Source organism: Moschus berezovskii, chromosome 4 (genome assembly GCF_049115385.1).
Source record: "Moschus berezovskii isolate FMDL1 chromosome 4, NW_MosBer_1.0, whole genome shotgun sequence".
In the NCBI taxonomy this organism is placed as follows: Eukaryota; Metazoa; Chordata; class Mammalia; order Artiodactyla; family Moschidae; genus Moschus; species Moschus berezovskii.
In genome coordinates, this window is record NC_142463.1 from 103,460,775 (window position 1) to 103,486,000 (window position 25,226).

Below are 25,226 nucleotides of genomic sequence, written 5' to 3' on the forward strand. Positions count from 1 at the left end.
GGGGTCACACAGAGTCGGACACGACTGAAGTGACTAAGCAGCAGCAGCAGCAGGCTATCCGTGCGATACGCCCCGAGTAGCGGCATTGGTGGTTCAGTGGTAGAATTCTCGCCTCCCACGCGGGAGACCCGGGTTCGATTCCCGGCCAATGCATTATGGTCTTGTTTGTTTTGGGCTTCGCTGGCGGCTCAGACGGTAAACAATCGGCCTGCAATACAGGAGACCTGGGCTGGGACGATCCCCTGGAGAAGGAAATGGCAACCCACTCCAGTATTCTTGCCTGCAGTAATGCCACGGACAGAGGAATGCTACCGTCCCAGGGGTGGCAGAAAGCCCCAAAGGACTGAGCGACGAACACTCACGTCCCTTCTCTACATCCTAGAGAGAACGGGCTTCAGGTTCCTCAAGGGCCAAGAGGGCCCCCTTCCGGACGGTAAAGCTGTTCCCTGGCCTTGGAAGACAGGTCCCACAGAAGTTAGCTTTGAGAGGGACGCCAAAGGAAAGGAACAGTCCCGAGATATCGGCACGTTACTATCAAGTGATGTCATAACTCTTACTTAAAAAAGACTGTGATGTTAACTGGGCACTTAGGTACAGAATATACGATGTTCGTATGCTTGCAAACTTGTAGTATCTTACAAAAGCTTTTGGTTTTGGATTTTCATGAATTTTGGGAACTGAAGCCTCACATTCTCTTTGAATGGAAACTCGGTCAAGTAAGACTCAGGGTTGACCATGCCAGGAGAAAAGAGTGGAGGCCAGAGCTGGCCAGCCCAGGCTGCTGATGGCATCTCAGCTCCAACAGTCAACCTGAGGTCCAGGAGCCTGAGGCCCGGTCTCAGCAGCATTTAGAAACTCTGTGCAGAAATGTTCTGCGCTGGACCTTTAAGCAAAATGCAGTTCCGATCTGGGCAGGAAGGCAGACACTTGTGTGAGTGCAGACACGCTGGAAGAAGGAAAGCTTTCCCTGACCGGGAATCGAACCCGGGCCGCGGCGGTGAAAGCGCCGAATCCTAGCCACCAGACCACCAGGGAGCTGTGGACAAAGTTGTTATTTAGCTTCTCCAGGTGAAAGGTGAGTGTTAGATGACCCTTCAGAAAGTCAGAAAGCTGGAAAGGCACCGTCGCAGCGGCCCAGGGCTGTGTGCAGCCGTGCAAGGCTGCCAGCCCTGCCCCCGCTGCTCATCGCCCTTCACCTCTCCTTTCCTGGGCGGCGCTATTGCTCTGGGGCAAGGACACCAAGTAGCGGACTGGGTCCCTCCTGGTCCAGCGCTAGCGCTGCGGGCTGCCGAGCCCAGGTCTTGCTCTCTTTGTGATCCTCGGTTTTCTTGGGAGTCTGGCTCGGTGATGAGTGGCGGGTGATGAGCGGATGCGTCCACCTCCAGATCTCTGCCCTGGCTCCGGGGCCTCTCCGAGCGCGGAATAGATAGACTTCCCGGGGGCCGGCAACTCTTGCTACAGCTGCGTCCCCTGCCTCACCCCGTGCCTTTCGCGCCTGTTGGTTTTGCCAGTGAGAACGCACATCTCAGGGAGGAAAAAAGGAGGAGGCAGCGTGTTTCCGCCCGGTTTCGAACCGGGGACCTTTCGCGTGTGAGGCGAACGTGATAACCACTACACTACGGAAACGGGACACGCTCTGCTCCCTGAGCACCGTCTCCGTGAAGTGCCGCCGTCCCGCCACCAGTAACCGCAGCACCGACGCTTAACACTCAGCGAGGAACCTGGAGCCCCAGGCGCTCTCGGGCACGGAGACGGCGGCTCCCGAGGGCCCTGCTTTAGGGTTCCTCCTCTCCCCTGAAGTGAGGCCCCTCGGGCCCCCACGGGCTGCCTTCGGGGTCCCGCACCCAACGCGGAGTCGTCAGTTGGGGGCTCGCCGCCACCGACCCCCCAGCCCCCGCAGGAAGCCGCCGGAGGCGGGGATGGTGGGTGCGCCCGAGGCCCGGGAGAGCCCGCAGCCCGGCGGTGTGGACGCCGCCGCTCCCGGGCCGCGGACCCGCGCCTCGGGGGCCCTTTTCTCGGCGCCGGCGGTCCGCGCTCTGCGCTCTCGGGAATGAGCTCCGCTTCCCGTCCACCCGGGGCCCGCGCTCCCCGCTGCTCCTCTGCTCCTGCCTCCTGTGCCCTTTCTCTGCAAGCCCGTCCGCCGCCGCACTTGTCCGGTGTCCTCCTGGCAAAAGGGAGTGTCTTTGGTGTTCTCCAAAAGCCTCACCCCCCCGTCCCTGGGTGGGCTCGAACCACCAACCTTTCGGTTAACAGCCGAACGCGCTAACCGATTGCGCCACAGAGACAGCGGTGCGGGCTTCTTTCGGACTCCGCATGGAGCAGACACTCATTCCCGGGTTAAGCCCTCTGGCCCTCAGGGATACGGTGCCATTTCCCTGCCCCCTACACGCCACAGACGCCAGCACCCCCAGAGAAACTGGGATCCAGGGCTCGAACCTTCCGGGCTTGAACCGAAATAGATCCAAGGACAGCTAAACACCCGGTGGGCTCCCATGATGGCTCTTCGCGTTTCCTCGCCTACACCCAATGAATGAGAGTTTGCCCACCCTGGCCAAGGCCTCCTGCGCCGAGGTTGTGCTTCGGTTTCCTGTGTCCACCAGGCGGTTTCCACCAGAGTGGGCTTCCCTGGGGGCTCAGACGGTAAGAATCCGCCTGCAATACAGGACACCCGGGTTCAATCTCTGGTTTGGGAAGATCCCCTGGAGGAGGGCATGCAACCCACTCCAGTATTCTTGCCTGGAGAATCCCCATGGACAGAGGAACCTGGCGGGCTAAGTCCGCGGAGTGGCAAAGGGTCGGACAGGACTTAGCGGCTAAGCGCCTTGGCCGCGGGGATGGTCGCCCTGTGCCAGCACGCCCAGGACAGAGGCTGGCACTCTCTGGGACGCTCCGGGACTGGGATGAACACATTGTCGTCTTTAGCCCTTCGTCCCATGAAGACCCCTGAGAATGGAAATACGGAATAGTTTTCGAAGTGAACAGTTCTGTTTTAAAAGCCTTTATCCCGGATTTTGGATTTCGCGGCACCCCACTGGGCGGGCAACGGAAAGGTCTGGGGAGCACGGCCTGCCCCGTGGAGCGCCCAGCTGGGTAGGCTGCGTTCTGTGGGGTCCACCCGGGAGCGGGAAAGGGCGAAAACCAAGCAGGGAAGGCGGGTTTGGGAGGAGGGCATTGAGACCTCCCAGGGGACTTGGGCCAGGATCCCTAGAGGTGAACATTGCTTCGGTCGGGCGGTAGAGTGGGGAAGGAGGCAGAGGGCGGGCAAAGCCAAGAATGAAGGAGGCCTAAGGAGAGGGGAGGAAGGAGAGAATACAAGAATTTGTGCTTTTACCCTTCCCCCCTCCCTCTCTTGCCTTCTCTCCTCTTCTTGGTCTTCTTCGCATCCCTACAGCCGAGAAATCTTGACACACCCACTTTTGAGAAGAAAGACCCGACTAAGCTGTGCTCAGGTGCACAAATTCTGGGTTGTAAAAATAGCTCTGTCCTTATGTGGCCTTAGGGGCGTCCCTGCTGGTTCAGATGGGAGAGCATCCGTCTGCAGTGCGGGAGACCCAGGTTTGATCCCTAGGTCGGGAAGATCTCCTGGAGAAGGAAATGGCAACCCACTCCGGTATTCTTGCCTGGAAAATTCCATGGGTGGGCTACGGTCCATGGGGTCCCAGAGAGTCAGACACGGCTGAGCGGCTTCGCTCTATGTGGCCTTAGACAAATGAAAGAAACCTTCGTGTGCTTCCCTTCTTTCCGCTGTAACATGGGAGCGATGAGAGCATTCTACTTCATTCTGTTGTTGTCAGGTGTGCCTGGGTTTAGAAAGTACTGGGTCTAATGTTAAAAGCAGAGAAATCATAAATGTTGTCATTATCCTCAGACTCTTTTGACAAACCCTTACCCTTATTCGTTTCACCTTGAATTAGCGTGCTGCTTCTAGATTTTCTGTAAACAGAATCAAGACAAAGGTTCCCATGATTGCTCTTGCAGTTTGCTCTGCTGCAGCTCGGCTGCCCTTCATCACCAGTTCTCTGCTTGCAGGTCAGGGACCGATGTGCAGGCTGGAGGAAATGGGAAGAACACGCATCTCCACCCATCACAGTTCCTGATCTCTCAACATACTTTCCCGGGATTTCTTTCTTTTTTTTTTTCCCGAGTCACACCAGTGACTTTTACTTAAGATTATTTGTGAGGCTGATGTGGAAGAAGGGTTGGTGAAGATGTGTGGGTGGCTCCTTAAATATCTCTCTTTACATTTTCAAGAATAACTTTATCCTATTAAAATACCTTTTATTCTTTTTATTCCCCTAAAAGGGCAACAGAGCAGATCATACTCTGAAAAGCAGGTGGGGTATGATGCAAGCTGTCTTGGGGAGCAGCTGAATCAACCACCCACCTGAGTCACTCAGCATCTGCAGACCCTCTTACAGGTACCGTTCCTGGGTCTGGTGAACTGGGGCTCAAAAAGCACAGCAGCGTTGGTAGTCGGTGGTCGTGGTGTGGAAGCAAAGGGTTATTTGAGCGCTTTTTCAGACAGGGTGGGCAGGTACGCTTCTCCATGCTCTTCCTTCCTAGAGCTCCTTTTTTCCTCCACTTTCTCGCAAGACCTCACTTCCAGAAACCGGCGTCCTCTCTCATTGCTCTCCTTTTAACGTTTGGTTCTAAAGCACAGCTGCTGTTCAGAGGAGTCTGAAAATGACTGAATTTTGGAATGGGATCTTCCTTTTGATTCCAGTGGCTCCTTGAATGACCCATCCCCGAGCACTTTCTGTGATCCTGCACGTGAGTGTGGCATCGAAATCCCTGGTCCTCATAAGAATACCTTCTTGGAGAAGGCAATGGCAACCCACTCCAGTGTTCTTGCCTGGAAAATCCCATGGACGGCGGAGCCTGGTGAGCTGCCGTCTATGAGGGTCTCACAGAGTCGGACATGACTGAAGCTACTTAGCAGCAGCAGCAGCAAAAGAATACCTTCTAGGATGGCTGGCAGACGACATCATTCTGGGAAGCACAGGAAATGGGCAGGGCAGGGAGCTTTTCCTGTAACTGGCGTCTTGCGATCTGGGGCGGTCCCGGAGTCCTCGCTCATCCTCCTCTATCCAGCTGTGACCCCAGAAGCTGCTCATCCATTTGGCAAAAGACACATCATCATCATCATCATCTTTGTGCTCCATGTAAAGGTGCTTCAGAATATCCACGGCCTGTCCCTAAATAGGTCTTGGAGGAAGTACCTGGCATGCCTTGAGGGGTCCCATGGGTAGGTCAAGGCAGAGTGCAGATGGAGAGGAGCAGGGCAGGACAGATGGGAACTCTGGGTCTTCTCATTTCTACCCACTCGCTTCGACGTCATCGCTCTTGTAATTGGTGCAGAAGGTGAGTCGCAGGGACCCCGTTCAAGCTGTTTCAACTGGAGCCAACCTAGATTTCCACCGAGTCTGATTTCTGCCACCCCGCCGTTGCCCTCAATAACCTCAAATTCTTCCAAATTAAAATCTGACCACGGTAGAGCTAAGAAGACCGGTGATATCGGGCTATCTGCAGCTTTTGGCCCTTTCTTCCCACATTTTTAAAAGTCCTTCCAACCCGATGGTCTCCCGGGACACGCGCACAGACAGCCGAGCTAACGGCCGCTGGGCTCTAAGCAGCGCCAACGTGGCGGTAAGGGGAAAACCCAGGGGTTTCTTTTCTTCCTGCATCAGTCAGAGTCCGTTTCAGGTCCTTGTGCCCACAAACCTTGACCCTGCTTCAAGTCCTCCTGGTGGAGCGCTTTGTGCTGTTCTGTTCGTTACCGCTCAACATCTTGAGTTTCCAAGAAGTTTCATCTTCTCCCCCTGGAGCTGTGAACTTCCTCCTCATAACGAGAGCCTCCCGCCTCCCCTTTGCCTCCTTCCTCCTTGAGTCAACCTCTGTCCAGTCTCTGGGAACAAGATACGTCTCCAGGGCAACACTGGGCTTCTTTCTGACTCTGTTTTCTTGGCCGGCTAAAAAGAGGTGCTTTTTTTTCCTTCTGTTCTCTGTATTGGATTAGGGAAGAGACAGTTTTAGGATATGGTGAAGACGTAAAGATTATTACTCTGAGCCATGATAGGATTTATATCTATTCTCCATGTAAATATTGAGTGTGGTGGTATTTTGGGTACATAAATACTGTCTATACTTAAGACAGCTTGGATGTGCATCCTCTGCGATTCAGCAATCAGTGCTCTTGGGTACCTTGATATTTGTACGCCTTGTTTTAAACTGCAATTTCTGGGTTTGATATGTTAAGAAATGGGAGAGAAACTGACTTGACCGACCTGACCAAAGAGTCTGTGACTGCCTAAGTATCAGAGCCCTGTCTCGTGTCCTCCACGACATGTGGTCGATCTTTGTCACCCCGGGTGAGTATGGGGCTTTCCTGGTGGGCCAGCAGGTAAAGAATCTGCTTGCAATGCAACAGACCCGGGTTAAATCTCTGATTTTGGAAGATCCCCTGGAGAAGGGAATGGCCACCCACCCCAGTATTCCTGCCTGGAGAATCTCTTGGACAGTGGAGCCTGGCGGGCTACAGTCTGTGGGGTCGCAAAGAGTTGGACACGACTGAGCGACATTGACTTCACGTTTAGGTGAGTATAGCTGGTTTGTCTGAGTGTTTTACGTAAATAGTTCTTCTTACTTACATGGTAAATCTAACAAATAGACACTTGTTGTGAGAACAACTTACCCCTCTCCAAATCAGAAATATATGAAGAAGAAGAGTTCTCCTGCCTCCATTCCCACTTCATCGCTGACACACTTTATATGTGACACGTTAAGAGGCGGTGGCGGCTTAGGAGTGTAATCAGCGCTATGAGAAAACTAAGGGACCCAGGAAATCCCACCTCCCACCCTGACAGCCATCTGCCCCTCTGGGCTATGGGAAAAGGGTGAAGGCAAAGAAAAGGAAAATGACACTCTTATTTGCAGACATTTTACCTCAGGATGCGACACTCTGGTTAACCTAGGCAGACTATGTGGCTGGTGATGGGGAGCTAAGGGGGTCCTCCCTGGCACAAAACCCAAAGTGGATTTCACCTCATTTTCGGAGGTGAGAGTGAGCTGAGCCGATCAAAGGAGAGGAGCAGAGAGAAAGCAGGAGGGAGGAGCACCTCCGGGGAGTCAGCCGGATTCGAGTCTCCTCAGGGCCTTAGAAGAGCTGCCCTGGGGTTACGGGGCGGGACGTGTGGAGGCTAAAGAAGCCGCCACCGGTCTCTGGCGACGGAGGCCAGGCGGCTGGCTCCCGAGGGGGTTCCATGGTGTAATGGTGAGCACTCTGGACTCTGAATCCAGCGATCCGAGTTCAAATCTCGGTGGGACCTTTCCGCCCAGCTAGAAGAAGAGCACTTTTTACTCCCCTCATAGGACCCGCCTTCCGGCTCCCGCGACCCCCCAGCGGCGTGGCTCACACGGACACGGCGGACAGGTGAGGGACCGACCCGGGGCGTCCTCGCTGGACCCCGGCGGCTCTGCGCATCCCTGGCCGTCGGAGCCCGGCCCCTCGCCTGCCCTCCACCCCGCCGCGCAGGGGCGCAGCGACCCAGCCAGCGCCGCCCCCTGGTCGGGTCCCCTGGGGCTCTGGAGTACAAGGCAGAGGCTGCGCCCACGGATCCCGCCCCGCGAGGGGGCTTCGCACCGCACGGTTGTCCCTGTGAGTAAACGGTGGCGGGGAGGGCCCGCGACGTCGCTGATCAGCCAGGAGGGCAGCTTTCGGGTCCAGGGTTCCAGACCTGAATGGGAAGAAGTGTGTTTTAGTCAGGTTCTCTATTCTTCCGAATTGTTACTGGCCCTGTCCCAGTTTAGTCTGATTGTATTCAGAGCTTCTCGCTCCTAAGTCTCCGCTGGGCACGCGAAGCCGCTGTTCGGCCAAGACTGGACCCTTCACTCCCGGAAATCGCGTCCCTTGGTCCCAGGCTCAGCCCGAAAGAGGAGCGCGGCGCGCGGATGCCGGCGTCTGGGGAGAGCCCGGGGCCCTGACCCCCGGCCGCCCGGCCAGGCTGCTCCGGGGCCGAAGGGGAGACGCGCCGCTCGCAGTCCGCAGCCCCGGCCGGGCCCCCTTCGTCCTGCCGAGACTCTGCTGCACCGAGAAGACACCCGCGACGTGAGCGGATGGAAACACTTGTGTCCTCTGCTGCTCGGGAGAGAAACACGGATGAGGCCCGTGATGGACACCTGAATAGCTAATTAAGGTGTTCCCTTCGCGGTGCTAAGGAGCATCTTTCCGATGCTTGTAATTTGGAACTTTCAGCGGTTACAAAGGACTCAATGAATGACGCAGCTGTCTGAGGAGGACGGGAAAAGAAAGCGGGTGCGTGCGTGCTCTGCGCTCAGTCGCGTCCGACTCTTTGCAACCCCATGGACTGTAGCCCGCCAGGCTCCCCTCTCCATGGGATTCTCCAGGCAAGAATACTGGAGTGGGTTGCCATTTCCTCCTCCAAAGAAACGGGTAAGGCCGGCGAAAAGATTGCCGGAAAGGCAAGAGCAGGAGAGAGCAGAGGATGAGCCGGCTGGGAGAAAGGCACTGGAAGGGAGAGGAGCGAGCGGGTGCCGCCGCGGGGCAGTCCCTGGGTTGGGGCGCCTCACAGCGCCTCACTCTGGAGCAGCCGCCACCCTTGACTGAAGAGTCCGGGAACCTGGTTCACCCCAGATCGCAAAGCTGCTGGCCTGGCAATTGTTCTGGCAAAGTTCCCTTTGCGGTTCCGTGCGGAGTGGTGAGGTGGGCCGTGTGGGTCTGCAGGTCAGTGGAAGTCCTGGCGGCTGCCTTGGAGATGACCGGCAGGCACACACTCCACTTTCCCCTTTTCAGGCCGGTCTGCAGTATCTGGGGTGGGAAACGGGAAAATCGGAACGTCAATATTTATTTAGAGATAAGGAGATAAACAGCCAGTCGGTTTCCTGACCTTAAAGTGTTTATTCTTTGAAGAAAACAAATGTGGGACGGGATCAGGGTCTACTTTTTCCCATAACAAGTTTTGGGGGCATATGTAACTGTATGTAATATATATGTACGCATTATATGAGTAAACCTCACTGCTTGTGTTTCCAACTTAAATGTTTTTTGTAATTACATGTATCACTCATAAAATTCTGGGTCCTGTGTCATGTGTAGGAATGTTTTCCACTGTAAAACCATAAATTGGGTGGGGGGCATTCTCGAAGGAAGCAATCGGCCCATTATTCCCCCTTTGATGGGCTGATCACGTGATCTAGTAGACTGGCAGACCCTCTCAGGCCAGGAGGTCACTGCTTTCGTCTCTCTAGGGAGGTTCATAGTCACTGAAAAGTGTCAGTAACAAATAAAATCACACCCAATCTTTATGCAGCGTTGCTCCCAAAATGCAAGAGCTTCCACCCAGTGAAGACATGCAAAGTGCCATGGGCCCAGGCATGGTCTACGAGTTTTAAATGGGTGTGCTCACTGAATCCTTTCAGAAGGCTTGTATCATGTCGTCATCCTCATCTCACATATGAGAAACCTGAGACACAGAAAGGTTAAGGAACTCGTCAGGCCAGTCAGTGAGTGGGATCCGCAAGCAGGAATTTGAACTGAAGCCTTCCTGGCTCCACAGTCCAAGAGGAACACAAACTGTCAAAATGCTTGACAAGAAATTTAAGTCCGTATATTTCTTTTGAAAAAACACCCAAGAGGAGTCACGTAACAGGCACTCAGTTCAGTCGCTCAGTCGTGTCCAACTCTTTGCGACCCCATGGGCTGCAGCACGCCAGGCTTCCCCGTCCATCACCAACTCCCGGAGCCTGCTCAGACTCAAGTCCATCCAGCCGGTGACGCCATCCAACCATCTCGTCCTCTGCCGTCCCCTTCTCCTCCTGCCTTCAATCTTTCCCAGCAGCAGGGGCTTTTCCAGTGAGTCACTTCTTCGCATCAGGTGGCCAAAGTATTGGCGTTTCAGCTTCAACATCAGTCCCTCCAATGAACACCCAGGGCTGATCTCCTTTAGGATGGACTGGTTGGATCTCCTTGCAGTCCAAGGGACCTTCAAGAGTCTCCTCCAACACCACAGTTCAAAAGCATCATTTCTTTGGCGCTCAGCTTTCTTGATGGTCCAGCTCTCACATCCATACACGACTACTGGAAAAACCACAGCTTTGACTAGACGGACCTTTGACTGCAAAGTAATGCCCCTGCTTTTTTAATATGCTGTCTAGATTGGCCATAGCTTTCCTTCCAAGGAGCAAGCGTCTTTTAATTTCATGGCTGCAGTCACCATCTGCAGCGATGTTGGAGCCCAAGAAAATAAAGTCTGTCACTGTTTGCACTGTTCCGTTCCGTCGCTCAGTCGTGTCCGACTCTCTGCGACCCCGTGGACTGTAGCCTACCAGGCTTCTCCGTCCATGGGATTCTCCAGGCAAGAATACTGGAGTGGGTTACCATTTCCTTCTCCAGGGGATCTTCCCAACCCAGGGATCGAACCCGGGTCTCCCGCATTGGAGGCAGACGCTTTAACCTCTACCCGCCCCCCCTCTATTTGCCATGAAGTGATGGGACCAGATGCCATGATCTTAGTTTTCTGAATGTTGAGTTTTAAGCCAACTTTTTCACTCTCCTCTTTCACTTTCATCAAGCGGCTCTTCAGTTCTTCTTCACTTTCTGCCATAAGGGTGTTGTCGTCTGCATATTTTTGTTAATCTCAGGGTTGATTTTCTTTAGGATTGACTGGTTGGATTTCCTCGCTGTCCAAAGGACTCTCGAGAATCTCACCCAGCAACCACAAATCGAAACCGTCGATTCTTCTGGCTCTCAGTCACCGTCCGCAGTGATTTTGGAGCACAAGAAAATAAAATCTGCCACGGTTTCCACTCCCCACCCCCACCCCCATCTACTTGCCATGAAGTAATGGGACTGATGCTAAAACTGAAACTGCAATACTTTGGCCACCTCATGCGACGAGTTGACTCACTGGAAAAGACTCTGATGCTAGGAAAGGTTGGGGGCGGGAGGAGAAGGGGACGACAGAGAATGAGACGGCTGGATGGCATCACCGACTCTGTGGACATGAGTTTGAGTGAACTCCGGGAGTTGGTGATGGACAGGGAGGCCTGGCGTGCTGTGATTCATGGGGTCGCGGGGAGTCGGACACGACTGAGCGACTGAACTGAACTGAACTGAATGGGAACAGATGCCAAGATCTTAGTTTTTTGAATGTTGAGTTTTAAGCCAGGTTTGTCACTATCCTCTTTCATCCTCATCAAGAGGCTCTTTAGTTCCTCTTTGCTTTCTGCCAACAGAGTGTTATCATCTGCATATCTGAGGTTGTTGATGTTTCTCTGGGCAATCTTGACTCCATCTTGTGAGGCATCCAGCCTGGCACTTTGCATGATGTACTCTGCATATAAGTTAAATAAGCAGGGCCACAATATTTTACAGCCTTGACACACTCCTTTCCCAAGTTTGAACTTCATTGTACCTAGGTTTAATAAATAAGACCTTATTATATCTTTTGCAAGGAAAATAACTTGATATGATGACAGCTTAAAGTAAATGTAAATGAGATAAGAGCTTTGGGTAAGCTCTTAAAAAAAATTATATTTTAGAGATGTCTACTTCAAATGATCTTTCCAGATATTTGGGGAAGTCCTAGAGCTGTGCTGACTTAACTGATGGAAGTAAATTAATTAACTAGCTAGTTTCAAAAAAAAATAAGATACTGAGACATCAATTACTAAATAAACTAAGGTATTTTTCAATACTAATAAAAATTGTTTGAACTAAACATAAGTGAAATTCTCAATGAGTGAAACTGAATTCTGAAGAAGTTCACCGCCAGTCGCGACGCTTAATGCGTTTTACTAGACATACACACAATACTACATCACAAAGACAACTGGATTTGAAAGGAGCCGGTTTCCCCTGGACTGCTAGATGTTCCGTTCTCCCCATTGAAAGCCGTTATTTGAAAAAAGGTGCACAGGCTTCAGCCGACCGCCAGACAGACGCTGGGCAGGACAAAACACGTAGAGGGTGGGAGGGAGAACGGGAGCGGGAGGCGGACGTCACTTCCCCCAGAGGGCGCCCGCCGGCCGCTTGGCCGGGCCGGACGGCGTGGGAGGAGGGAGGCGGGGACTAGGGCGGGGCGTGGGCTGGAGGGAAGCGCGCGCGGACTCCCGGTGACGTCACGGGCGGGGCGTGTCGTATGTAGATATGTGAGCGCGGGGGCTGCTGGTCCGTCGTCTGGTGCTGAAACACGATACGGTCTCCCGTGGCGTGGGAGAGAATGCAGGACTTTTTGCTTGAACGTGCGTGGATCCGCTGTGTGGAAGGTCCCAGAAGGCTCGGGGATGCGGGGAGCAAAGTGAGCGTGTGTGTACAGTGCAGGGCGTATGAGGTTGAGGCGGGGCGGCAGACGGACAACTCATACTTACCTGGCAGGGGAGATACCATGATCACGAAGGTGGTTTTCCCAGGGCGAGGCTTATCCATTGCACTCCGGATGTGCTGACCCCTGCGATTTCCCCAAATGTGGGAAACTCGACTGCATAATTTGTGGTAGTGGGGGACTGCGTTCGCGCTTTCCCCTGATTTTTCTGTGTGGAAAAAGCAGAGAAACGGGAGATGCTGTGTGCCTGGCTTGTCAACTTCCTTAGAGAAAACCGTTAAACTGGTCTGGACTCCTGAGAAGGCGCTTCGGCTATCCCAGTAACCCGGGGGGAATCAGACCGCTGGCGTTTAGCTCTTGGACGTATTCTTTTTGCTATCTCTTCTTAGTGTTTTATGCTTCTGTTTGGTCCATACTGTTTCTGTCCTTCATTGTGTCCATTTTTGCGTTAGCTGTTCCTTTGAAAGACGAGATCTCTACTCCCCTTCATGTATTTCTTTGCGTTGTTCACTGAGGAAGGTTTTTCTTATCTCTTCTTGCTATTCTTTGGAACTCTGCATTCAGATTGGGTATGTTTTTCTCTTTTTCCTTTGTCTTTTCTCCTTTTCCTTTCTTTTCTCAGCTATTTGCAAGGCCTCCTCAGACAACCATTTTGCCTTTTTGCATTTCTTTTTCTTGGCTGATGGTTTATGATCACTGCCTCCTGTACAGTTAGGAACCTCCGCCCACAGCTCTTCAGGCACTGTGTCTAAATATGTTTGTATGTAAATAAGCTGCCACCGGTAGTCCTAACCCCCGGAATTACCTACTGTTAGTCTAAGTTTTGGCAAAACATACATGTTTAGTTTATAAAATTCAAATGATGCAGAAAATACAAATATGTAAAATTTTGAGACATGTTAAATTCAAAAGTAACTTCTTCTAAGGTAGTTACATATTGACTGAGTCATTTCGGTATATCAACAGAGAGGAAAAAGATACATCGTAGCTCAGTTGGTAAAGAATCTGCCTGCAATGAGGGACACCCGGGTTTGATTCCTGGGTCGGGAAGATCCCCTGGAGCAGGAAATGGCAATCCTCTCCAGTATTCTTGCCTGGAGAATCCCATGGACAGAGGAGCCTGGCATGCTACAGTCCATGGGGTCACAAGAGTCGGACACGAGTTAGTGACTAAACAGCCACCATACTTTAATAACATAGAGCTCTTATAGATTATATTTTTATTTTTAAGCATTCAACTTAATAGTCCATACATTTAATGGAAGAAAAATAAGAAAAATGAAATTGAACTTTCAAATTGTTTATACGAGAGATGGCTTTCTGAAAGGATTCCCTAAGGCTAATAATAATTTAATTAAGACATTAAATTTTGGAATGATTCTTCTCATTACTTTTAAAAATCAAGTTTCTTAAGGTATAATTTGAAAGTAATACAACGCATCCATTTCAAGTTTTATGACTTTTGACAAACGAACCTACCCATGGAACCACTATCCTGTTCAAGGAAAAAGAGTATCTCCAGTGCTCCAGATTGTCCTCTGTGCCCCTTTGCAGTCAACCCCCCTGACCCAGGTAATCAGTAATCTAGGTTCTGTCTCTGTGGATCGATTTTTCAGTTCTCGAAATTCACATAAATGGAACCACAGAGTATGTACTTTTTTCCTCACTCAGCATGATGCCTTTGAGAGTAATTCATACCATATATGTTGCCACGTATCAGGTATTTGTACCACTTTAGCAGGAGCAGTATTCCTTTTAATGAAAATGGCACAATCATATATATCTATTCACCTCATGATGCACATTTGAAATGTTTTCAATTTGGGGACTATTATGAACAAAGCTGCTATAAGCAGGTAGTTCCCTTTTGTTGGCTTATGCGTTATAAATTTCATTTACTTTTTTTTTTTTTTTTAACTCTTTAAGACGAATTTACTTTGTGAATGGATGTTACACTCACAAAGACAATTTATTGAAGGGTTATAAGCTCATCTTTGATTGTTTCCTATAAGTAATATAAGCCACAGGTGTTATTTTTTATTATCCAATTTAATCTACACAACAACTTTATGAAGTACTTTATGATTACCGCTTTCATATGACACTTGCAAAATTGACCTATCTAATGGGAGTCGGCCCAAGGTCAAACCGGAAGGCCAGTGGTGGCAACAAGAATGAAAAAGAGGCCCCACCACGCACCCCCCAGAAGCTGCCGTTCCTAACCGCAGACCCACCCCCAATGTCTTCCTAATAACCTCGGTGTGTCTGACAGGCCTGGAAACCAATGTCCAAGCCGGTCCTCTTCACGGTATTACTGATCGGCTTTTTTTGGTCAGAAACTTCTCCATCAGGGGTCTAGAGCCTAACAGCGAGGACAACTTTGAGGGCGAGGAAATCTGTTAAAAACTCCGAAACCCGGTTTTCTCACCAGTAAGCCACTAAAAACTAACCTTGGTCTTGGTGCAGATATTTCATATTTGAGCAAGGAAATCTCCCTCTGTTGGGGAGACAGAGTAGGATGTTTTACTTTCACTCTCAATGACCTAGGTCCTCTATCCGCATCCTGTATGCTTTTTGGTTATTTTCTGTGGACCTGCCCTTAAGCATCACCCCACTCCCACGCCCACTCCCAGCACCTCCTCCGATCTCAGAGGCTTCTTGGGGCTGGGAGGATTTACGAGTGCCGTCCCCGAGGCAGTCACGACGGGGAGGACAGTCCTTCCAGCCACGGTCCTGCCTTTTCTGTTTGGCCCAGTGGTTTCTATCTGCCAGCAGGACTCTGTGAATCAGAAGCGAGCACAACACATCCTGAGAAAGGGGTTGTCGAATAGCCCACTAAACTGTCGATCACGCGGCCTGGGGTTTTTTCCTAAACTGTAGTTCAATGTTTTCACACAGGAAGAAAAGGAAAACTACTTTTGACCAAAGGGGGGGAAATAAAAAGGTATGATTTCTACTGCTATTTAAGGAGAAGGGATGTTAAGAGGTTTCCTAGTTTGCCAGACTACTGAAGCATGTCAGGGACACATTGGAGGCTGAAACATAGGTACTGTTTTCTGACTGGGGAGGTAACAAGAAAGGCGGGGGTTAAGAAAGAACTGAATCCAGAAATAGCAAGAGGCAGCTTGGGGTGGGAAGGGATGAGTGTGATGGTATCTAAGCAATATCTCCAGCAATGATTAAGTGTAACAAGCAAGGCAGCTGAGCCGACCACGCAAGAAATAAAGCCTCTTTGAAAGCAGGACACCGGTGGGAAAATGGCTAGTTGAAGTCTCTCACAAGACAGGCAGACTTCCGAAATTCGTCACGTGGCGCATCCTGATTTCCCTTCAAACTTCGTGTTGGCCCAGGTAAGGGCCTCTCTGGTTGGATCCTGCGCCCAGAGCAAGCCTTCTCTCACACACAAAAGATTTTCACAAAGAGTGAGCCTGCCACGAAGCCGACAGTAAACGTACGTCAGAAACCCGCACCCACTCTTTTGGTGAAAAGCTGCCATTGCAAAAATACAGGAACCAGGCGCGCGTTCTTCGATGGGTGAACAGACGACCCTAGAACTCTCTCCAAGTGCCGACTGAGGCCGTGAGGAGAGCTTCCAGCTTCGTTCACAGTCAGAGTGTTATTGAGATGCTGGCTCTAGAACTGGCAAGTACGCCAGCGGCCAGAATAATAAGTAATAAAGGACAAACAGTGTGGACCAAACAAGAACATAAAATACTAAGAAGAAAGAGCAAAAAGAATGCGTCCAAGAACTAAACGCCAGCGGTCTGATTCCCCCCGGGTTACTGGGATAGCCGAAGCGCCTTCTCAGGAGTCCAGACCAGTTTAACGGTTTTCTCTAAGGAAGTTGACAAGCCAGGCACACAGCATCTCCCGTTTCTCTGCTTTTTCACACAGAAAGATCAGGGGAAAGCGCGAACGCAGTCCCCCACTACCACAAATTATGCAGTCGAGTTTCCCACATTTGGGGAAATCGCAGGGGTCAGCACATCCGGAGTGCAATGGATAAGCCTCGCCCTGGGAAAACCACCTTCGTGATCATGGTATCTCCCCTGCCAGGTAAGTATGAGTTGTCCGTCTGCCGCCCCGCCTCAACCTCATACGCCCTGCACTGTACACACACGCTCACTTTGCTCCCCGCATCCCCGAGCCTTCTGGGACCTTCCACACAGCGGATCCACGCACGTTCAAGCAAAAAGTCCTGCATTCTCTCCCACGCCACGGGAGACCGTATCGTGTTTCAGCACCAGACGACGGACCAGCAGCCCCCGCGCTCACATATCTACATACGACACGCCCCGCCCGTGACGTCACCGGGAGTCCGCGCGCGCTTCCCTCCAGCCCACGCCCCGCCCTAGTCCCCGCCTCCCTCCTCCCACGCCGTCCGGCCCGGCCAAGCGGCCGGCGGGCGCCCTCTGGGGGAAGTGACGTCCGCCTCCCGCTCCCGTTCTCCCTCCCACCCTCTACGTGTTTTGTCCTGCCCAGCGTCTGTCTGGCGGTCGGCTGAAGCCTGTGCACCTTTTTTCAAATAACGGCTTTCAATGGGGAGAACGGAACATCTAGCAGTCCAGGGGAAACCGGCTCCTTTCAAATCCAGTTGTCTTTGTGATGTAGTATTGTGTGTATGTCTAGTAAAACGCATTAAGCGTCGCGACTGGCGGTGAACTTCTTCAGAATTCAGTTTCACTCATTGAGAATTTCACTTATGTTTAGTTCAAACAATTTTTATTAGTATTGAAAAATACCTTAGTTTATTTAGTAATTGATGTCTCAGTATCTTATTTTTTTTTGAAACTAGCTAGTTAATTAATTTACTTCCATCAGTTAAGTCAGCACAGCTCTAGGACTTCCCCAAATATCTGGAAAGATCATTTGAAGTAGACATCTCTAAAATATAATTTTTTTTAAGAGCTTACCCAAAGCTCTTATCTCATTTACATTTACTTTAAGCTGTCATCATATCAAGTTATTTTCCTTGCAAAAGATATAATAAGGTCTTATTTATTAAACCTAGGTACAATGAAGTTCAAACTTGGGAAAGGAGTGTGTCAAGGCTGTAAAATATTGTGGCCCTGCTTATTTAACTTATATGCAGAGTACATCATGCAAAGTGCCAGGCTGGATGCCTCACAAGATGGAGTCAAGATTGCCCAGAGAAACATCAACAACCTCAGATATGCAGATGATAACACTCTGTTGGCAGAAAGCAAAGAGGAACTAAAGAGCCTCTTGATGAGGATGAAAGAGGATAGTGACAAACCTGGCTTAAAACTCAACATTCAAAAAACTAAGATCTTGGCATCTGTTCCCATTCAGTTCAGTTCAGTTCAGTCGCTCAGTCGTGTCCGACTCCCCGCGACCCCATGAATCACAGCACGCCAGGCCTCCCTGTCCATCACCAACTCCCGGAGTTCACTCAAACTCATGTCCACAGAGTCGGTGATGCCATCCAGCCGTCTCATTCTCTGTCGTCCCCTTCTCCTCCCGCCCCCAACCTTTCCTAGCATCAGAGTCTTTTCCAGTGAGTCAACTCGTCGCATGAGGTGGCCAAAGTATTGCAGTTTCAGTTTTAGCATCAGTCCCATTACTTCATGGCAAGTAGATGGGGGTGGGGGTGGGGAGTGGAAACCGTGGCAGATTTTATTTTCTTGTGCTCCAAAATCACTGCGGACGGTGACTGAGAGCCAGAAGAATCGACGGTTTCGATTTGTGGTTGCTGGGTGAGATTCTCGAGAGTCCTTTGGACAGCGAGGAAATCCAACCAGTCAATCCTAAAGAAAATCAACCCTGAGATTAACAAAAATATGCAGACGACAACACCCTTATGGCAGAAAGTGAAGAAGAACTGAAGAGCCGCTTGATGAAAGTGAAAGAGGAGAGTGAAAAAGTTGGCTTAAAACTCAACATTCAGAAAACTAAGATCATGGCATCTGGTCCCATCACTTCATGGCAAATAGAGGGGGGGCGGGTAGAGGTTAAAGCGTCTGCCTCCAATGCGGGAGACCCGGGTTCGATCCCTGGGTTGGGAAGATCCCCTGGAGAAGGAAATGGTAACCCACTCCAGTATTCTTGCCTGGAGAATCCCATGGACGGAGAAGCCTGGTAGGCTACAGTCCACGGGGTCGCAGAGAGTCGGACACGACTGAGCGACGGAACGGAACAGTGCAAACAGTGACAGACTTTATTTTCTTGGGCTCCAACATCGCTGCAGATGGTGACTGCAGCCATGAAATTAAAAGACGCTTGCTCCTTGGAAGGAAAGCTATGGCCAATCTAGACAGCATATTAAAAAAGCAGGGGCATTACTTTGCAGTCAAAGGTCCGTCTAGTCAAAGCTGTGGTTTTTCCAGTAGTCGTGTATGGATGTGAGAGCTGGACCATCAAGAAAGCTGAGCGCCAAAGAAATGATGCTTTTGAACTGTGGTGTTGGAGGAGACTCTTGAAGGTCCCTTGGACTGCAAGGAGATCCAACCAGTCCATCCTAAAGGAGATCAGCCCTGGGTGTTCATTGGAGGGACTGATGTTGAAGCTGAAACGCCAATACTTTGGCCACCTGATGCGAAGAAGTGACTCACTGGAAAAGCCCCTGCTGCTGGGAAAGATTGAAGGCAGGAGGAGAAGGGGACGGCAGAGGACGAGATGGTTGGATGGCGTCACCGGCTGGATGGACTTGAGTCTGAGCAGGCTCCGGGAGTTGGTGATGGACGGGGAAGCCTGGCGTGCTGCAGCCCATGGGGTCGCAAAGAGTTGGACACGACTGAGCGACTGAACTGAGTGCCTGTTACGTGACTCCTCTTGGGTGTTTTTTCAAAAGAAATATACGGACTTAAATTTCTTGTCAAGCATTTTGACAGTTTGTGTTCCTCTTGGACTGTGGAGCCAGGAAGGCTTCAGTTCAAATTCCTGCTTGCGGATCCCACTCACTGACTGGCCTGACGAGTTCCTTAACCTTTCTGTGTCTCAGGTTTCTCATATGTGAGATGAGGATGACGACATGATACAAGCCTTCTGAAAGGATTCAGTGAGCACACCCATTTAAAACTCGTAGACCATGCCTGGGCCCATGGCACTTTGCATGTCTTCACTGGGTGGAAGCTCTTGCATTTTGGGAGCAACGCTGCATAAAGATTGGGTGTGATTTTATTTGTTACTGACACTTTTCAGTGACTATGAACCTCCCTAGAGAGACGAAAGCAGTGACCTCCTGGCCTGAGAGGGTCTGCCAGTCTACTAGATCACGTGATCAGCCCATCAAAGGGGGAATAATGGGCCGATTGCTTCCTTCGAGAATGCCCCCCACCCAATTTATGGTTTTACAGTGGAAAACATTCCTACACATGACACAGGACCCAGAATTTTATGAGTGATACATGTAATTACAAAAAACATTTAAGTTGGAAACACAAGCAGTGAGGTTTACTCATATAATGCGTACATATATATTACATACAGTTACATATGCCCCCAAAACTTGTTATGGGAAAAAGTAGACCCTGATCCCGTCCCACATTTGTTTTCTTCAAAGAATAAACACTTTAAGGTCAGGAAACCGACTGGCTGTTTATCTCCTTATCTCTAAATAAATATTGACGTTCCGATTTTCCCGTTTCCCACCCCAGATACTGCAGACCGGCCTGAAAAGGGGAAAGTGGAGTGTGTGCCTGCCGGTCATCTCCAAGGCAGCCGCCAGGACTTCCACTGACCTGCAGACCCACACGGCCCACCTCACCACTCCGCACGGAACCGCAAAGGGAACTTTGCCAGAACAATTGCCAGGCCAGCAGCTTTGCGATCTGGGGTGAACCAGGTTCCCGGACTCTTCAGTCAAGGGTGGCGGCTGCTCCAGAGTGAGGCGCTGTGAGGCGCCCCAACCCAGGGACTGCCCCGCGGCGGCACCCGCTCGCTCCTCTCCCTTCCAGTGCCTTTCTCCCAGCCGGCTCATCCTCTGCTCTCTCCTGCTCTTGCCTTTCCGGCAATCTTTTCGCCGGCCTTACCCGTTTCTTTGGAGGAGGAAATGGCAACCCACTCCAGTATTCTTGCCTGGAGAATCCCATGGAGAGGGGAGCCTGGCGGGCTACAGTCCATGGGGTTGCAAAGAGTCGGACGCGACTGAGCGCAGAGCACGCACGCACCCGCTTTCTTTTCCCGTCCTCCTCAGACAGCTGCGTCATTCATTGAGTCCTTTGTAACCGCTGAAAGTTCCAAATTACAAGCATCGGAAAGATGCTCCTTAGCACCGCGAAGGGAACACCTTAATTAGCTATTCAGGTGTCCATCACGGGCCTCATCCGTGTTTCTCTCCCGAGCAGCAGAGGACACAAGTGTTTCCATCCGCTCACGTCGCGGGTGTCTTCTCGGTGCAGCAGAGTCTCGGCAGGACGAAGGGGGCCCGGCCGGGGCTGCGGACTGCGAGCGGCGCGTCTCCCCTTCGGCCCCGGAGCAGCCTGGCCGGGCGGCCGGGGGTCAGGGCCCCGGGCTCTCCCCAGACGCCGGCATCCGCGCGCCGCGCTCCTCTTTCGGGCTGAGCCTGGGACCAAGGGACGCGATTTCCGGGAGTGAAGGGTCCAGTCTTGGCCGAACAGCGGCTTCGCGTGCCCAGCGGAGACTTAGGAGCGAGAAGCTCTGAATACAATCAGACTAAACTGGGACAGGGCCAGTAACAATTCGGAAGAATAGAGAACCTGACTAAAACACACTTCTTCCCATTCAGGTCTGGAACCCTGGACCCGAAAGCTGCCCTCCTGGCTGATCAGCGACGTCGCGGGCCCTCCCCGCCACCGTTTACTCACAGGGACAACCGTGCGGTGCGAAGCCCCCTCGCGGGGCGGGATCCGTGGGCGCAGCCTCTGCCTTGTACTCCAGAGCCCCAGGGGACCCGACCAGGGGGCGGCGCTGGCTGGGTCGCTGCGCCCCTGCGCGGCGGGGTGGAGGGCAGGCGAGGGGCCGGGCTCCGACGGCCAGGGATGCGCAGAGCCGCCGGGGTCCAGCGAGGACGCCCCGGGTCGGTCCCTCACCTGTCCGCCGTGTCCGTGTGAGCCACGCCGCTGGGGGGTCGCGGGAGCCGGAAGGCGGGTCCTATGAGGGGAGTAAAAAGTGCTCTTCTTCTAGCTGGGCGGAAAGGTCCCACCGAGATTTGAACTCGGATCGCTGGATTCAGAGTCCAGAGTGCTCACCATTACACCATGGAACCCCCTCGGGAGCCAGCCGCCTGGCCTCCGTCGCCAGAGACCGGTGGCGGCTTCTTTAGCCTCCACACGTCCCGCCCCGTAACCCCAGGGCAGCTCTTCTAAGGCCCTGAGGAGACTCGAATCCGGCTGACTCCCCGGAGGTGCTCCTCCCTCCTGCTTTCTCTCTGCTCCTCTCCTTTGATCGGCTCAGCTCACTCTCACCTCCGAAAATGAGGTGAAATCCACTTTGGGTTTTGTGCCAGGGAGGACCCCCTTAGCTCCCCATCACCAGCCACATAGTCTGCCTAGGTTAACCAGAGTGTCGCATCCTGAGGTAAAATGTCTGCAAATAAGAGTGTCATTTTCCTTTTCTTTGCCTTCACCCTTTTCCCATAGCCCAGAGGGGCAGATGGCTGTCAGGGTGGGAGGTGGGATTTCCTGGGTCCCTTAGTTTTCTCATAGCGCTGATTACACTCCTAAGCCGCCACCGCCTCTTAACGTGTCACATATAAAGTGTGTCAGCGATGAAGTGGGAATGGAGGCAGGAGAACTCTTCTTCTTCATATATTTCTGATTTGGAGAGGGGTAAGTTGTTCTCACAACAAGTGTCTATTTGTTAGATTTACCATGTAAGTAAGAAGAACTATTTACGTAAAACACTCAGACAAACCAGCTATACTCACCTAAACGTGAAGTCAATGTCGCTCAGTCGTGTCCAACTCTTTGCGACCCCACAGACTGTAGCCCGCCAGGCTCCACTGTCCAAGAGATTCTCCAGGCAGGAATACTGGGGTGGGTGGCCATTCCCTTCTCCAGGGGATCTTCCAAAATCAGAGATTTAACCCGGGTCTGTTGCATTGCAAGCAGATTCTTTACCTGCTGGCCCACCAGGAAAGCCCCATACTCACCCGGGGTGACAAAGATCGACCACATGTCGTGGAGGACACGAGACAGGGCTCTGATACTTAGGCAGTCACAGACTCTTTGGTCAGGTCGGTCAAGTCAGTTTCTCTCCCATTTCTTAACATATCAAACCCAGAAATTGCAGTTTAAAACAAGGCGTACAAATATCAAGGTACCCAAGAGCACTGATTGCTGAATCGCAGAGGATGCACATCCAAGCTGTCTTAAGTATAGACAGTATTTATGTACCCAAAATACCACCACACTCAATATTTACATGGAGAATAGATATAAATCCTATCATGGCTCAGAGTAATAATCTTTACGTCTTCACCATATCCTAAAACTGTCTCTTCCCTAATCCAATACAGAGAACAGAAGGAAAAAAAAGCACCTCTTTTTAGCCGGCCAAGAAAACAGAGTCAGAAAGAAGCCCAGTGTTGCCCTGGAGACGTATCTTGTTCCCAGAGACTGGACAGAGGTTGACTCAAGGAGGAAGGAGGCAAAGGGGAGGCGGGAGGCTCTCGTTATGAGGAGGAAGTTCACAGCTCCAGGGGGAGAAGATGAAACTTCTTGGAAACTCAAGATGTTGAGCGGTAACGAACAGAACAGCACAAAGCGCTCCACCAGGAGGACTTGAAGCAGGGTCAAGGTTTGTGGGCACAAGGACCTGAAACGGACTCTGACTGATGCAGGAAGAAAAGAAACCCCTGGGTTTTCCCCTTACCGCCACGTTGGCGCTGCTTAGAGCCCAGCGGCCGTTAGCTCGGCTGTCTGTGCGCGTGTCCCGGGAGACCATCGGGTTGGAAGGACTTTTAAAAATGTGGGAAGAAAGGGCCAAAAGCTGCAGATAGCCCGATATCACCGGTCTTCTTAGCTCTACCGTGGTCAGATTTTAATTTGGAAGAATTTGAGGTTATTGAGGGCAACGGCGGGGTGGCAGAAATCAGACTCGGTGGAAATCTAGGTTGGCTCCAGTTGAAACAGCTTGAACGGGGTCCCTGCGACTCACCTTCTGCACCAATTACAAGAGCGATGACGTCGAAGCGAGTGGGTAGAAATGAGAAGACCCAGAGTTCCCATCTGTCCTGCCCTGCTCCTCTCCATCTGCACTCTGCCTTGACCTACCCATGGGACCCCTCAAGGCATGCCAGGTACTTCCTCCAAGACCTATTTAGGGACAGGCCGTGGATATTCTGAAGCACCTTTACATGGAGCACAAAGATGATGATGATGATGATGTGTCTTTTGCCAAATGGATGAGCAGCTTCTGGGGTCACAGCTGGATAGAGGAGGATGAGCGAGGACTCCGGGACCGCCCCAGATCGCAAGACGCCAGTTACAGGAAAAGCTCCCTGCCCTGCCCATTTCCTGTGCTTCCCAGAATGATGTCGTCTGCCAGCCATCCTAGAAGGTATTCTTTTGCTGCTGCTGCTGCTAAGTAGCTTCAGTCATGTCCGACTCTGTGAGACCCTCATAGACGGCAGCTCACCAGGCTCCGCCGTCCATGGGATTTTCCAGGCAAGAACACTGGAGTGGGTTGCCATTGCCTTCTCCAAGAAGGTATTCTTATGAGGACCAGGGATTTCGATGCCACACTCACGTGCAGGATCACAGAAAGTGCTCGGGGATGGGTCATTCAAGGAGCCACTGGAATCAAAAGGAAGATCCCATTCCAAAATTCAGTCATTTTCAGACTCCTCTGAACAGCAGCTGTGCTTTAGAACCAAACGTTAAAAGGAGAGCAATGAGAGAGGACGCCGGTTTCTGGAAGTGAGGTCTTGCGAGAAAGTGGAGGAAAAAAGGAGCTCTAGGAAGGAAGAGCATGGAGAAGCGTACCTGCCCACCCTGTCTGAAAAAGCGCTCAAATAACCCTTTGCTTCCACACCACGACCACCGACTACCAACGCTGCTGTGCTTTTTGAGCCCCAGTTCACCAGACCCAGGAACGGTACCTGTAAGAGGGTCTGCAGATGCTGAGTGACTCAGGTGGGTGGTTGATTCAGCTGCTCCCCAAGACAGCTTGCATCATACCCCACCTGCTTTTCAGAGTATGATCTGCTCTGTTGCCCTTTTAGGGGAATAAAAAGAATAAAAGGTATTTTAATAGGATAAAGTTATTCTTGAAAATGTAAAGAGAGATATTTAAGGAGCCACCCACACATCTTCACCAACCCTTCTTCCACATCAGCCTCACAAATAATCTTAAGTAAAAGTCACTGGTGTGACTCGGGAAAAAAAAAAAGAAAGAAATCCCGGGAAAGTATGTTGAGAGATCAGGAACTGTGATGGGTGGAGATGCGTGTTCTTCCCATTTCCTCCAGCCTGCACATCGGTCCCTGACCTGCAAGCAGAGAACTGGTGATGAAGGGCAGCCGAGCTGCAGCAGAGCAAACTGCAAGAGCAATCATGGGAACCTTTGTCTTGATTCTGTTTACAGAAAATCTAGAAGCAGCACGCTAATTCAAGGTGAAACGAATAAGGGTAAGGGTTTGTCAAAAGAGTCTGAGGATAATGACAACATTTATGATTTCTCTGCTTTTAACATTAGACCCAGTACTTTCTAAACCCAGGCACACCTGACAACAACAGAATGAAGTAGAATGCTCTCATCGCTCCCATGTTACAGCGGAAAGAAGGGAAGCACACGAAGGTTTCTTTCATTTGTCTAAGGCCACATAGAGCGAAGCCGCTCAGCCGTGTCTGACTCTCTGGGACCCCATGGACCGTAGCCCACCCATGGAATTTTCCAGGCAAGAATACCGGAGTGGGTTGCCATTTCCTTCTCCAGGAGATCTTCCCGACCTAGGGATCAAACCTG

General features: G+C 51.5%; 7 non-coding genes and 2 pseudogenes across 7 annotated transcripts; 4 read left to right on the top strand and 5 right to left on the bottom strand.

Annotated features, from left to right (window-relative positions):
* The first annotated feature begins 82 nt into the window (after positions 1 to 82).
* On the top strand, positions 83 to 153 carry TRNAG-CCC (transfer RNA glycine (anticodon CCC)). Its single transcript has one exon. It is a non-coding gene; the product is annotated as a tRNA-Gly (tRNA).
* A 1,400-nt stretch (positions 154 to 1,553) lies between these two features.
* TRNAV-CAC (transfer RNA valine (anticodon CAC)) lies at positions 1,554 to 1,626 on the bottom strand. The gene has a single exon. It is a non-coding gene; the product is annotated as a tRNA-Val (tRNA).
* A 585-nt stretch (positions 1,627 to 2,211) lies between these two features.
* TRNAN-GUU (transfer RNA asparagine (anticodon GUU)) lies at positions 2,212 to 2,285 on the bottom strand. The gene has a single exon. It is a non-coding gene; the product is annotated as a tRNA-Asn (tRNA).
* A 2,216-nt stretch (positions 2,286 to 4,501) lies between these two features.
* Positions 4,502 to 5,177, bottom strand: LOC129541818 (leukemia NUP98 fusion partner 1-like; annotated as a pseudogene).
* A 2,076-nt stretch (positions 5,178 to 7,253) lies between these two features.
* On the top strand, positions 7,254 to 7,325 carry TRNAQ-CUG (transfer RNA glutamine (anticodon CUG)). Its single transcript has one exon. It is a non-coding gene; the product is annotated as a tRNA-Gln (tRNA).
* Positions 7,326 to 12,376: 5,051 nt separating this feature from the next.
* LOC129541904 (U1 spliceosomal RNA) lies at positions 12,377 to 12,540 on the top strand. Its single transcript, XR_008682956.1, has one exon. It is a non-coding gene; the product is annotated as a U1 spliceosomal RNA (small nuclear RNA).
* Positions 12,541 to 16,238: 3,698 nt separating this feature from the next.
* Positions 16,239 to 16,402, bottom strand: LOC129541906 (U1 spliceosomal RNA). Its single transcript, XR_008682957.2, has one exon. It is a non-coding gene; the product is annotated as a U1 spliceosomal RNA (small nuclear RNA).
* Positions 16,403 to 21,453: 5,051 nt separating this feature from the next.
* Positions 21,454 to 21,525, bottom strand: TRNAQ-CUG (transfer RNA glutamine (anticodon CUG)). The gene has a single exon. It is a non-coding gene; the product is annotated as a tRNA-Gln (tRNA).
* Positions 21,526 to 23,601: 2,076 nt separating this feature from the next.
* Positions 23,602 to 24,277, top strand: LOC129540484 (leukemia NUP98 fusion partner 1-like; annotated as a pseudogene).
* Positions 24,278 to 25,226: the final 949 nt, after the last annotated feature.